Raw genomic sequence first — 12,699 nt, 5'->3', positions numbered from 1 at the left:
ACTTAACCTTTCTCTGGTTTGTTCTCCACCTCTCTAAGATGAGTGAGTTCAGAAACAATGATTTCTGCCATCCTTTACAGATCTAAAATCTGGATTATTGATGGAAATTAATGGTAATATTTAAATGGCGTATATATTTTTTTTAGAGTGGATTTGATGAGAAGAGGTGTGTATCTGGGCTTAGAAAATCTGGAGGGCCATGGATAGAAAAAAGGATGAATGTGCTTCTTTACAATTTTTACCTGTCCTGCTTATTGCCACCCATCAGCAACGTTGTATAAAATGACATGAAATACAGTAGGAGGCTTAGAATAGTCTAAAATGAATGGCTTTTATTGAAAGACAGACCTAAGTTCTAATCCTAGCTCTGTCACTTATTAGTATTCACAGGAAGTTACCTTACAGATCTGAACCTCAATTTATACACCAATAAAATGAGGACAATAATACCTTCATTATGGGGTGTCAGATATCCTGGGAGTGATGGTCAGGTGGAAATAGTCATGGGGAGGAAGATTATAAAGTTTTATAAGACAGTTTTGTCCTCTGGGTGACACCGTGTCTGCCTAATACAGAAGATCATAGAGCTCTGCTATCTGCAGGATATTAATGTGAAAGATGAAGGGAGTCATCGGGCATACTAATGCTTTGGCAATTACACCAACAGTTAAGTTACATTATTACTGCTCAATGATGTGTCATTTCAAAGATGGCAACCAGTGTTGATATCATTAGATCTTCCAACATTTTCCAAAAGCAGTGATGCATCATAGATCTCATCAGTATCACTTTGAAAATGGACTCATATCCAGATGCTTGAAAAGCAAAAGCATGGTTATAGATCATTGCTGAGCAGCACATGGGCTGTATTCAATACAGAAAACAGTCTGAAATAACTGAAACCATTATTTTTATGAGAATAGTCTGCACTGAAACCCATGTTTATTATCAATATTCAGGATGTTAGAAAATCTTACTAATTTTCTTGTATTCTAATTGGTTTGTCAAGTGTAAAGCTTCAACCACAGCAAAGAGCGAAACATCTAAGGATATATTTTTAGTTGACTCTGGAAATTCATCATTCTACAATGTGCTCTTTATACTTTGGAGATGATTTGATGTTTAAAAAAACCTCCTTTTATATAATTCCTGATTTTTTATTAAAAGACTTTTAAAATTCTTCTTTAGACCTATGACTCCCAATCTTTCTAGTGTTATGTGATCAGTCTCAAACCAAGGGCATTTGGAAATTCGTCTTAACTATGAGGATGATGGATTTCAAAATTCTTAAAAATTCTATAATCATTTGGGCCTAATATGTGGACCACTTAAATTTAAAATGCTGCAACTTTTCAGCTCTCCCTATTATAGAATCAACAAAATTTATTCCTCCTTTTATTTCTGAACAGTAAGAGTAATATTTAGATTTCCTGCAGCTCATTCCTGCAGCCTGGGGCATTGAGATGCAGATTACTAATTCCTACTATGAAAAGTTGGTGTGGGAAAACATGCAAGTTTCCAGTAATCTTCCCTTCCTCATATATTGATTAATAATTCCTTTTAAAAAAATGCAAAATATACTTTATAGGTATTACATGGCTCCTTATTAGAACTAGAAAGAAGAGCCATAAAATACAACAGGCTACCTGCTTCTTGGTAATTATAGTACATCTACAGGTAAAACTACTAAACACACATTAAATTCCTACATGAAAGATTTTTTTCTGTATGAAAACAACACATACATCTTAACTTTTTTTATAACACCGAATGCCAAGTACCTACATGAAGAACGGAAATAATATCTATAGTCATTCAAAAGATTACTGATGAGTTTGACAAGGTCCCAACTTGCAGCATCCACACAAAATCATTTTATTAAGAAAAATTTCTTTTATTAATGGGGAAATGGTAGGCTGTGTATTTCTGTTTCAGTAGAAAACTACCCAGCTCTTAATTACCTTGGAGCACCTTTATTCACAGGAACAACAGCATTATAATGGATGTATCATCAGGCAGCAACCAGCTTTATTTCCTGAAACAGAGGAGCTTTGCAATGTATAGTTAAGTAGGACATTTCTGTGAGCAGAGAATGAAAACAGCTGAAGGAACTTACTAATGTAGAGCATGCTATTTGACCTCTTATAATTGTATACTATTTGCTAAAAGGTCAAAACTGAGGTGATAAGGGAGGAAGAAAGTATGGGAGGAGACAGAAGAAATGACGGGGTGTCCAGAAACAACTTGAATTCTTTCTGCTTTGCAGTTGTTGAATCCTTTGAAGGATTTCTTGCATGGCCAGTTTGATATTCTGATCTTAAGACAGTTGGATTCTAGTTGTGAGCTCGTCATGGGGTGACCATCTTGGTGTACGATCTGTATCACGAAGCTATTACCAGGTTAAATAAATGTCTTGACTGGACATCTCTGCTCTGGCAGGATAAATTATTGAGATATTAGTTTGTGTTTTGTTTTGGCTGATGTGAAAGAATCAGAACTACTCGGAGCTATATGTGTGGTATTTATAAATGTTGGTCTCTTTTTTTACAATGTGTCCAAGTCTTTTGTGTTCTTTGTCTCAAGGGTATTTCCTAGGCCTAATACAGAAATTGGTTGAAGGCAGTCTTTTCACTTAGCTTTTGTGATTACTTTAGAGGAAGAGATGGCAGAAGCAAGAGAGAGATGTAAACTTCCCTGAGAGTATGGGGTGAAGGATGGTGGATCCAAGTATATCGGGGACCAGCACCCTAAGCTTCGTTGCATGCCAGGTGGTGGGATCTCAGAAAGGATTGGTGGTGTGTCCAGACTGTGGGATCTGTAGGTAGGCTGGTCAGAGGATGACCTAGACACACTTTCCCAGAGTCAGCTCTTTGGCCACATTGGAACCTGAAAAGACTTCTAGAGCGGGTGGGGTGGGGTGGGGTGGGTGGGAGCAGAGGGAATGCCTCTAATGGTATAGGTTGAATCTCCCAACAACTTGGCAGGATGGAGACTTGCATTAGTTTGCTAGGGCTGCTGTAATGAAATACTACAAACTAAGTGGCTTAAACAACAGAAATTTATTGTCTTGTAGTTCTGGAGGCTGGAAGTCTGTGATGAAAGTGTCAGCAGGGTTGGTTCTTTCTGATGGCTGTTAGAAAGAATTTGTTCCTTGCTTCTTCCCTAGCTTCTGGTGGTTTACTGGCAATCTTCAGCACCCTCTCACTTGGAGACGTAGCATCCTGATCTCAGTTTTTGGCTTAATCAAACTATGCACATAGTGAATGTCATTCAGGGCTGCTGTAACAAAAATACCAGAGACTGAATAGTTTAAAAGATGTACAATTATTTTTCACAGTTCTAGGGGCTCAGAAATCCAAGATCAAAGCACCATCAGAGCTAGTGTCTGGTGAAGACACTCTTCTTGGTGTTCAGATGGTTATCTTTTCCTTGTATCCTCACAAGGCAGAGGGGAGGGAGAGGAAGTAAACTCTCTTGTGTCTCCTCCTATAAGAGCCCTGATCTCATTCATGGGGGCTCCACTCTCATAATCTAATCACCTTCCAAAGGCCCTGCCTCCTATTATCATTACATTGGCAGTTAGCATTTCAACATGTGGATTTTTTGGGGAAAAATTCATTCCATAACAGTGATGCCACTTGCCAAAATGGGGAAAATTGTGGGAGGGAAAGATCTACAGGGTGGAAAAATCCAACAGTCTTTTGGCCGAGTTCAGATTGAAATGCCTGTAGACACACAGATGAGGATGTCAAGTAAATAGTTGGATAGATGAATTTTGAGCTACATTGAGAAGTTAAAACTAAAAAGCCATTATCATATAAATTATATTTAAAACCAAGGTCCAGGTGACATCGTTTGGGAGAATGTATAAACGGAAAAGAAGACCAAGGACAGGTTTTGGTGTACTCACATTTCAGTGATTAGAAAGAGGAGAGAGAACTAGCAAAAGTGATTGAGAAGGAACGGCCAGTGAGATGGAAGGCAAGTGAGGAGAAATAAAGAGATGGGAATATTTCAAAAAGGAGGGAGTGGACAACCATGCTAAATGCTGCTGAGAGGTCAAGCCAGACAAGGATAGAAAAATAATCATTTGAGTTGGAAATATGGAAAACACTTTGCTAAGTGTGATTTCAGTGGAATTGAGGGGTGGGGTGGAAAGCCTGATTGTAGTCGATTAAGAGGAAGACAGAAGGTGAAGAAGTAGAAATATATTTGTATAGACAGTTTTTTTTCAAGAATTTTGCTAGGAAGCAGAGCAGAGATATATATGGATGGGTAGAGGTGAATGGGGTTATACCACAGTGACAAAGAACAAATAAAATCAAAACAGAACTTGATTATATTAATTCAGTAGCTAGAGGTCAGCTATCACCCTACACCATGGATCTTCTGATTTCTGGACACAAACTGACAGAGCTTTCCCAACCTGGGACATGCTCTTTTGATGGAAGAAGGAGGGAGCAGGAGACAGAACTATACTAATCCACATCTCAAATCTTCAGCTGGCACTTGCCGTAGTTGATGTTTGTTCACATTCCATTGGCCAAAACAAGTTACATGGCTAAGCCCAGTGACGATGAAGTAGACAAGTATACTTCTCCAGAAGGCACTGTATGTACCTCACATGGTAAAGGATAAGTGTATATACTCAACATTCTAAGGAACAGGTAGTGAATACTTGGAAGGAATAATGCAATCCAGCCCCCCAATCCTACATACATACATTTCTTTCCATGGGTGATATAAAGCATGTTTGTATGCTATTGAAAATAAGCAAGAGACACATTTATTGCAGAAAAAAAGTCTGTAAGAAGGTGAGGAAATAGGTTTTTTGTTTGTTTTTTAGGGATAAGCACTTTCTTATAGGAGGAAAGGCATAGAGAGAGTACAGATATTAAATAGTTGATAGTTTTTCTTTCTAAACTTTGGTTCCATTCTCACTTCCCAATGACTTCTAAGATCAGGGAGGGTATCTGGGAATTAGAGTTTGTGAAACTTGAATGTTTAGGAATCTTCCTTTGTTGCCTTCAACAAAAACAAATAGATTGGTCTAGAATTATCTTTCAATCTCCAAATGTTTTAGAGACATTGTTACATTGTTGTGAAAATTAGGACTATAGAGGAGTTTAGGACTAAGGACTCATTATCTCCAGGACATGCCTCCTGCATGTTAGAGCAGCTTAATACTTACTTATTAATGAGTGAATGCATGAACCCCACCCACCACATTTTTCAGGTAACTTTTTAATGCCTAATTCTTTAATATTTTAAATTATATCATCTCTTTTAATTCTGGGAGAATGAAACTCAGTTCCCTTTGATGAATATGAGGTATGAAAGGAAAGATAAATCTTATAAGCATATGCTTTGAAGATGAAGTCTTTAAATGTAGATAGATCAAGTACAATTAAAAACTCTGACATGTAAGTTGTAGCCTCAATTCTGAGACCAGTGAAGAAAAGTTACATATCTATTAGGGTGGTAAAGCAGCCAGGCTTTCAGAGTGAAAACTGGATCTTCTGTATAACGTATGTATTAAGAACATCAATCTTAGTAATAACTTCTACTAAATGAACAAATATGAAGGATTTCACCTACCTAGAGTTAAGAAATGAATTCATTTCCTTCTCATAAAATGTTCTTTTCTTCATAGCAGTGGTATAAGGTAGTAACTAAAGTAATTATCACTGAGGAATGAGAACACCTACTTAAAGTGCTCTTATATAGATGGTTTTCTTGCTCTCTTCACAAAGCAAAGCCTTTGGGATTGGAGAAATGAGTAAGAATGCTCAAGTGTGTGGGCACTTCAATATTCAATAGAATTTTCAGCAGGTTTTGAGCTATTGAGTTGCCGCTTGTTTCCTCTGAGAATATTGATTCTTAATTATGAGAAACCCATTTTGACAAAGATTGAGAGTGGCAGAGACTTACATGGGAAAGTTAGCTGTCAGAATATCATCTGTCCCCCATTTTTCTGAGTTTGGGAGAATATTTGGGAACAAAGTCCCAATTTCACAGCTATTGCTCCTTAGCAGATAAATTAGCAGTGATTTGGGAAAGAGGCCCATGACATTTCTGCCTGAGAAATTTTTAATCATTCTTTTAAAAAAAAAAAGGTCTACTTGGTTCATTTTTGAAACTTAAGCATTGTCTCAACCAATAGCAAGCTCAGAGATCTCTCTAGCGGACAGCAAGTCTTCTGCTACAGTTTGGAAATAAATGGACCAAAGTTTGAAAACCAATTCTGCCATTTACTAGCTGGCCGACACTGGACACGTTCTTTTACTTTGCTGAAGAAGGTTTAAACTTGTCTTACTAATTTATTAATTTATTCTTTTAATAAACATGAATTACTATATTCTCATTCCTGGGTTGTGGATCCTAGGGGTACAAATAACAATAACTAATGTTTGGTGAATATTAACCAAGTCATTCTAAATATATCTCCTTTATTCTTTCCATCAGCTTTATGAGAGAATAGATACCCTCATGCTCATTTATCAGATAAGGAAAGTACACTTAGAATTTAAGTAACTCTTCTAAGTTACATAAGGTAGAAAGCATGAAGACTAAATTTAAACCAAGACAGCTTTCAGTTGAAAGTATATGTTCTTAACCATAATACTGTAACCATTAGGAAGTTGCAAAGATACAATCCCTGCTGCTAGTGTGGACCCATACAAGAAAGTGAGTGGTTATAGTAACTGGACATGCACAGTATTCAGATATTGTGGAAGAGCAAGCACTTAATTCCTTGGGAATAACTTTGGTTTGAAATTTAAGACCATGATGCATCTACAAAAGTTTTATCTGTTGTGTTTGGATTGTTGCTGATTTCAGAGCTACTGGTATTTTTAGAAATGTCAATATTTATCATTTAAAAGTCAGCCTCTTTATAAAAATTCATGCTGTCACAATGATAAAGTACCAGAAGTTTTACCAAAAGTCTGCTATCGAGGAAATACTTAGCCTATGGCACCATTTACATTAAAAGGATGATTGGACTATTTAAAAGATTCTGATTTTGTCAATGATGGATACTATTAAGAATACACTTCATGGAAAATATGCTAATATTATTTTCATTAATCAAGTGAATATTTTAATAATAACTGAAAAGTGATTTTTATGAGCATATTGTAGGAGGATGTGATGTGTGAACTGTGTGGTAAAGGCACCAATAAATTAGAATGGAACAAATGAAAGTGGTACATTTTTAATGATTTGAAGTTTGGGTCAGATAAAATGAAGCTGGAAAGTTTTGAATTAATAGCATACCAGAAGCTTGGAGACTTGCATGCAATCCAGTATTTGTGTATATATACTGTGGGCTATTAACTTGAAAGCAAAAATGCCTTCTGTAAAACATTGCTTTTTGTTAATTAGACAACTTTGAGCCTTTGAACATGAATCATTAACTGTTATATTGCCCTAAGGACAAATGTTTGTGATCTCCTGGCGATGATAGAGATAAAGAAGAGGGAAAAACAATGAGGAAAGTGCTTATTTCTCAGTTTTAGATTATCTAATTATTTCAAGTAGAGAAATATCATTAATAGCATCACTTAAAATAGAATTAAGTGGGAAAATAGGAAGAAAGCATGTCAGTTGCAGGCATGGAATTTTGTGACAATTATAAAAAATGACATTTATTAAAGAATAGCTATTTATCATTTTAATGGTGACAGGAGACTAATGCATTGCAAGTTTCTATATGTGAGGAAAATGTGACATGCACCAGTAATATCCATATTAATACAGACTATGGGACTCTGTTTGCAAGCAAACTGATCAGTCATTATTAAGGAATCCTGTGATGTTCTTGGCAGAGGCTAAGTAGATTGAAAGGAAAATTACATTTACCTTTAACCATTTAAATATTTGGATTTATAGTTCACTGATCTTGAGCAGCCCAACTCTCATTTTGATTCAGGTTTCTTTTGTTCTTTGGGTATTTGTTGATGGTGACTTTTGTATTTATTATATCACATGGAGGGATTTTTTTCCTCCCCTACATATACATAGGTTTACATCCCATGTACTGTTTTTGTCAGTGATGCTGAGTGCTTTATCCAACAACCCACACTTCCTAGGAACATTTGTTCTGATGTCACTATCTGCTGCACATGTGGTGGGGAAAGGGACACTTTCCTACTTTATTCTGCAAAACTATATGCAATGAAGCCTTGCCTTCTTTCCTCGGCTCTTACATCTCCTCTGTGGCCTCTGCTAGTGAGAAATAAAAGGTATAGAGATGCTAGGTGAGAACCAAGGTGTTGGCCATTCCACTGACAATAAGAGATATCAGCCCCCAGCGATTATAGGCAGTAGATAAGGAGAAATGGAGTGGGGCGGTCATGTCAGGGGAAAATGGTTCTTAAACACTTTGTAAGTTATAAAATGCTGTATTTAAAGATTGCAGATGTTATTATTGTTTATTGCTTTGACAGCTTAAATTCCCTGAGATTGCTCTGAAATCACGTGAGGGACTAGGTTGCATTTTTCCTTCTAACACTTTCCTTCCCTTTCTTTTCTTCTCTGCACTCCTCTTCCCGTTCCTCCTATTCTGGGTCAGTAAGTGGAGGTTGGAATATCCAGCTGGAGCTACTCCCTGCCCTCTTTTCCTGTTCCCCCTCACTTTCAAGCCATGAGTAAACTAATGGCAGCGTATTTTGTCTTTTTGAATGACCGTTTCACAGCACTGCTGTGTTCAAAACTTTCTATTTGAGTGACCACCAGTTTCTCCTCCAGTACCCTGGCCCTATATGTCTGCCTCTCCCATGTCCTCTCCCTCAGACCTAATTTATCTGTGACCTCTTCCTTGCCTCCATATATGCCAGGTGTATTTCTTTTATCTTCTTCTTTTTTTGGAGGGGGCCTCTTTATGTATTACATTTTAATAAAAATGCTGGCCCTTTTGTACTGGCTGGTGACATTTCATAATGGTCTTCAGGCAATAAAAGAGATAAACACATTTTAAATGAAAGCAACAGGCACAGTGCGCTCAGATTGCCTTTGTTGGATGCAAGCCAGTTTGCACAGCTAATGGTCTTCTTTTTGCATGGATGGTCATTAGATGTTTAATGACCATCATTGTTAGAACTTTAGATGGTCTTAGATCTGGGTGAGCAGTTTGAAATCGGGTGGCATTAGCTAAGGCCTTACTGTAAGAAGGCTTATTTCTATTTATTTCTAGATGAGATCCCAAGCAAGATTTACTTTTTGACTTGGATAAACCTTATTTGGGGAGTGGGGTCTTGAAAAGTCTGGGTCTGTTTGTTAATGATTGTTATTAATCACATAATGATAATTCATCATATAATAAGCATTTGGATATTTAGAAAGAAGGAAGATTCAAATGTTTGGAAAGACATCGTGTTTATAATTTCATTTATGGGGGCAACACATTGCTCCTTGATTACAGATTTGAGGATTCTGTTTCTTTTTTGTTTTTAAGGATTTTATTTATTGAATTTTATTTTATTATTTTTAAAGATTTTATTTATTTATTTGAGAGAAAGAGAGAGCACAAGTTGGGGAAGGGACAGAGGGAGAAGGAGAAGTAGATTCCCCGCTGAGCAGGGAGCCTGACACACAGCTTGATCCCCGGACCCTGAGATCATGACCTGAGCTGAAGGCAGATGCTTTACTGACTGAGCCACCCAGGCGCCCCATTTATTTATTTGAGAGAGAGAGGAGAGCATGGGGGCAGAGGGGCAGAGGGAGAGGGAGAGAGAGAATCTCATGTAGACTCCCTGCTGAGAGCAGAGCCTCATGCGGGGCTCAGTCTCAGGACCCTGAGATAATGACCTGAGCTGAAATCAAGAGTCAGGTGCTTAACTGACTGAGCCACCCAGGTGCCCCTTGGAATTCTATTTCTTTCAGTTTGTCTGGAATCCAGGAAGAGATTTGGTCCGTAAGGGACACTCATTAACTATTTACTGAATAATGAATGCAAAATGAAAACATAGGAAAGGAAATACATTGCAAGCAGAATGTAGATGCTCAGGCACCATGAATGAAGCCGTTAGTTAGAGGCTACATCTCTAGTAGAAAAGGTGAATAAATAAAGTGAGTCTTGCTTTGTCTTTGTGACCTCTCTATGCCTCAGTTTCTTCATCAGTAAGATAAAGGGTCTGAATTAGATCAATATTTTAAAAAAAACTTTAGCTTTGGGAATGATAATCACCTTGTTGAGGTGTAGGTAGGATCTGGGACTCTGTCACCAGGAGGCTGATCTGGTGGTTCTGGGTGGATAGTAGGGGGTCTGCCTTTTTCGCAAGCCCCAGAGGTGATTCTAAGGCATGGGATCCTTGAGTGATGTGTAAGCCCCTTATTTGCCTTAGAAACGTTCCGTCTACTTGTCCCAAGGTACTGATATCTGCTAAAAGGCCTTGATGTCCTCATGAAGTCATCATTATGGTGCTTGCTCACAACTCATTACTCCCCATACAAACCCAAGAGTTCCAATCTTCAGCATCTCTGTTGGGCAGAGATTTTCATGTTCAGCCACCTCCATGGATCAAAGGCTAGTCTAGGAGTTGGCTGCCCTTGGGTCAAGTTCAAAAAAGTTGTGGCTAGAGTGAGGCCAGAGTCCTATGTACAGAAGATGGTCATCTCTGCTTGAGGTACTATTTCTCTCAGAAGGGGCTGTGCATGTGAGAATCATTGTGACTGATCCACTCAGGATAGTGCTATCCAACGTGGCTCTCACATGCTCATCTCTTTTTTGGAGACTGCCCTGCTCAAGGTCACTGAAATATTTCTGGTAGAGTTGAAGTCACAATGGGTTTAGCATCTCCCTGTTCCACTGAGGAACATCAGCTTTCAAAATGCTGTGTTTATGTTAACAAAACTGACACACTCTTCATGAACTTTGCTGATGTCATTGTTGAAAAATTGGTACCTGTTTTCTTCTCCCCTCCTAAATCTCTTTTGGTGATGAATAGTTTTTTTTTTTTTTTTTAAGATTTTATTTATTTATTTGACAGAGAGAGATACAGCAAGAGAGGGAACACAAGCAGGGGGAGTGGGAGAGGGAGAAGCAGGCTTCCTGCCAAGCTGGGAGCCCGATTTGGGGCCTGATCCCAGGACCCCGGGATCATGACCTGAGCAGAAGGCAGAGGCTTAATGACTGAGACACCCAGGCACCCCATGGTGATGAATATTCTTTAGCCTGGTTTATATACTGTGGCACTCCTGACTTGAGCTCCAGTATATATGCCTTGAGTAAAAGTACATTTATTTCCCTTCTGTTTCATTTTTTACATGATTTTTATAGGAATATATAGTTTTTTAGCAAGAAAAAGTGAATAAACACAGGTAAACCTGTTAAATATCTCTCTCCTCTGAGTGCAGTGGAATTTCTTTTAAATCTGATAAATCTTTCTCATCAGCTTGACATTTCTCCATCTCTTCCTTAGGTCACTCTTATTTTCTGGTTGGTTAAGAGTGTCTGTAGCATCCTACAAATGGCTCTCCCATAATAGGGCCTTGTAAAACACATAGTATTGTCCTTTGCCTCAAATTGCAAATATTGTAAGAGCTTATTGCCATGATATTTGTTGGGGATTAGTATGATGTTGAAGCAAGATACAGTGCTTGACACATAGTACCTCCTATAAATGCAGTTGAATGAATTGATCAATGCTTGGATGCTGGGTGTCAAAAAGTTGAAGGTCTAGTTCTTACTATGCTACTTAAGAGTTCTGTTTTCTCAGGCAACTCTCTCAGTCTTTGTGAGCCTCAGTTTTCTAATCTGTGAATGAGGAACTCAATTAGAGTAGATTGCTTCTTTCTGCTAAAAACACAATAATTCTAATATAGCCCAAAGCATAAAAGACACCCTGGGTAGGTGCAGTTGTATATTGAATATTTGCCTCGCCCCTCAGTTAGGATATTTTCAACTGCAGATTCAAAATAATAAAATCCCAGACTCAAATGGCTTAAACAATAAGGCCATTTATTCTTTCATATAACAGGAAGATAAGAGGTAGTACAGGCTTTGCATTTCAGTGATTCACCAACTCAACAACGTCATCAGGAGCCCGGGAGCTTTCAGTCTCTGCTCAGTGATTTCCCATTTAGCTGGTTCTCCTGGCAGCTATATGTAAATTAAATCATCATGCTTCCCTTTTTACATCCACTGGGAGAGAGAAGAAAGTTTCCTAACCAACACAATAATATGATTCCTTTTCTGCAATCTATTTGGGCCAAGTGAAGACCTGTGTCCATCCTTGGAGCACCTGAGTCTGGGGGTACTTGAGTGGAGTGATTGGATTGGACTGGTTATCTGGGGTAGAATGGACATTGGGGCGCCAACCACATGTCTACTGCATGTAATTAACCATTATGTATTTAGTCTTGGAGTGCTGAGTAGAAGGCAAAATCTACTTTCAAGTCTTTATACATCTACACATGCAGTGCAGTGTTACCCCTGCCATTGTAACTGTGACAGACCAAGAACCCAGGTTCAAGTTGCCCACTGTAGAGTGGGTACCTTTGATATATTTCAATCCAACTTTGTCACCTTATAAAAGATTCAGCTGAAGTAAACAAAACATAGTCCTTGCTGTTCTCATGGGAGAAATAAGAAATAAATACCTGAAACAAAGTAAATGAGAGTACAAAGAAAGTGTATGTCAAGTGTCAAAGGAACCGTAACAATAAATAACCAATTGCTAGACACTTACTGTGTAC

Source organism: Callorhinus ursinus, unplaced genomic scaffold (assembly GCF_003265705.2).
Source record: "Callorhinus ursinus isolate GAN/ISIS: 27379988/994484 unplaced genomic scaffold, GSC_fseal_2.0 scaffold15, whole genome shotgun sequence".
Taxonomy (NCBI): Eukaryota; Metazoa; Chordata; class Mammalia; order Carnivora; family Otariidae; genus Callorhinus; species Callorhinus ursinus.
The sequence above is the reverse complement of the archived record's forward strand: the minus strand, read 5'-3'. Positions refer to the sequence as shown.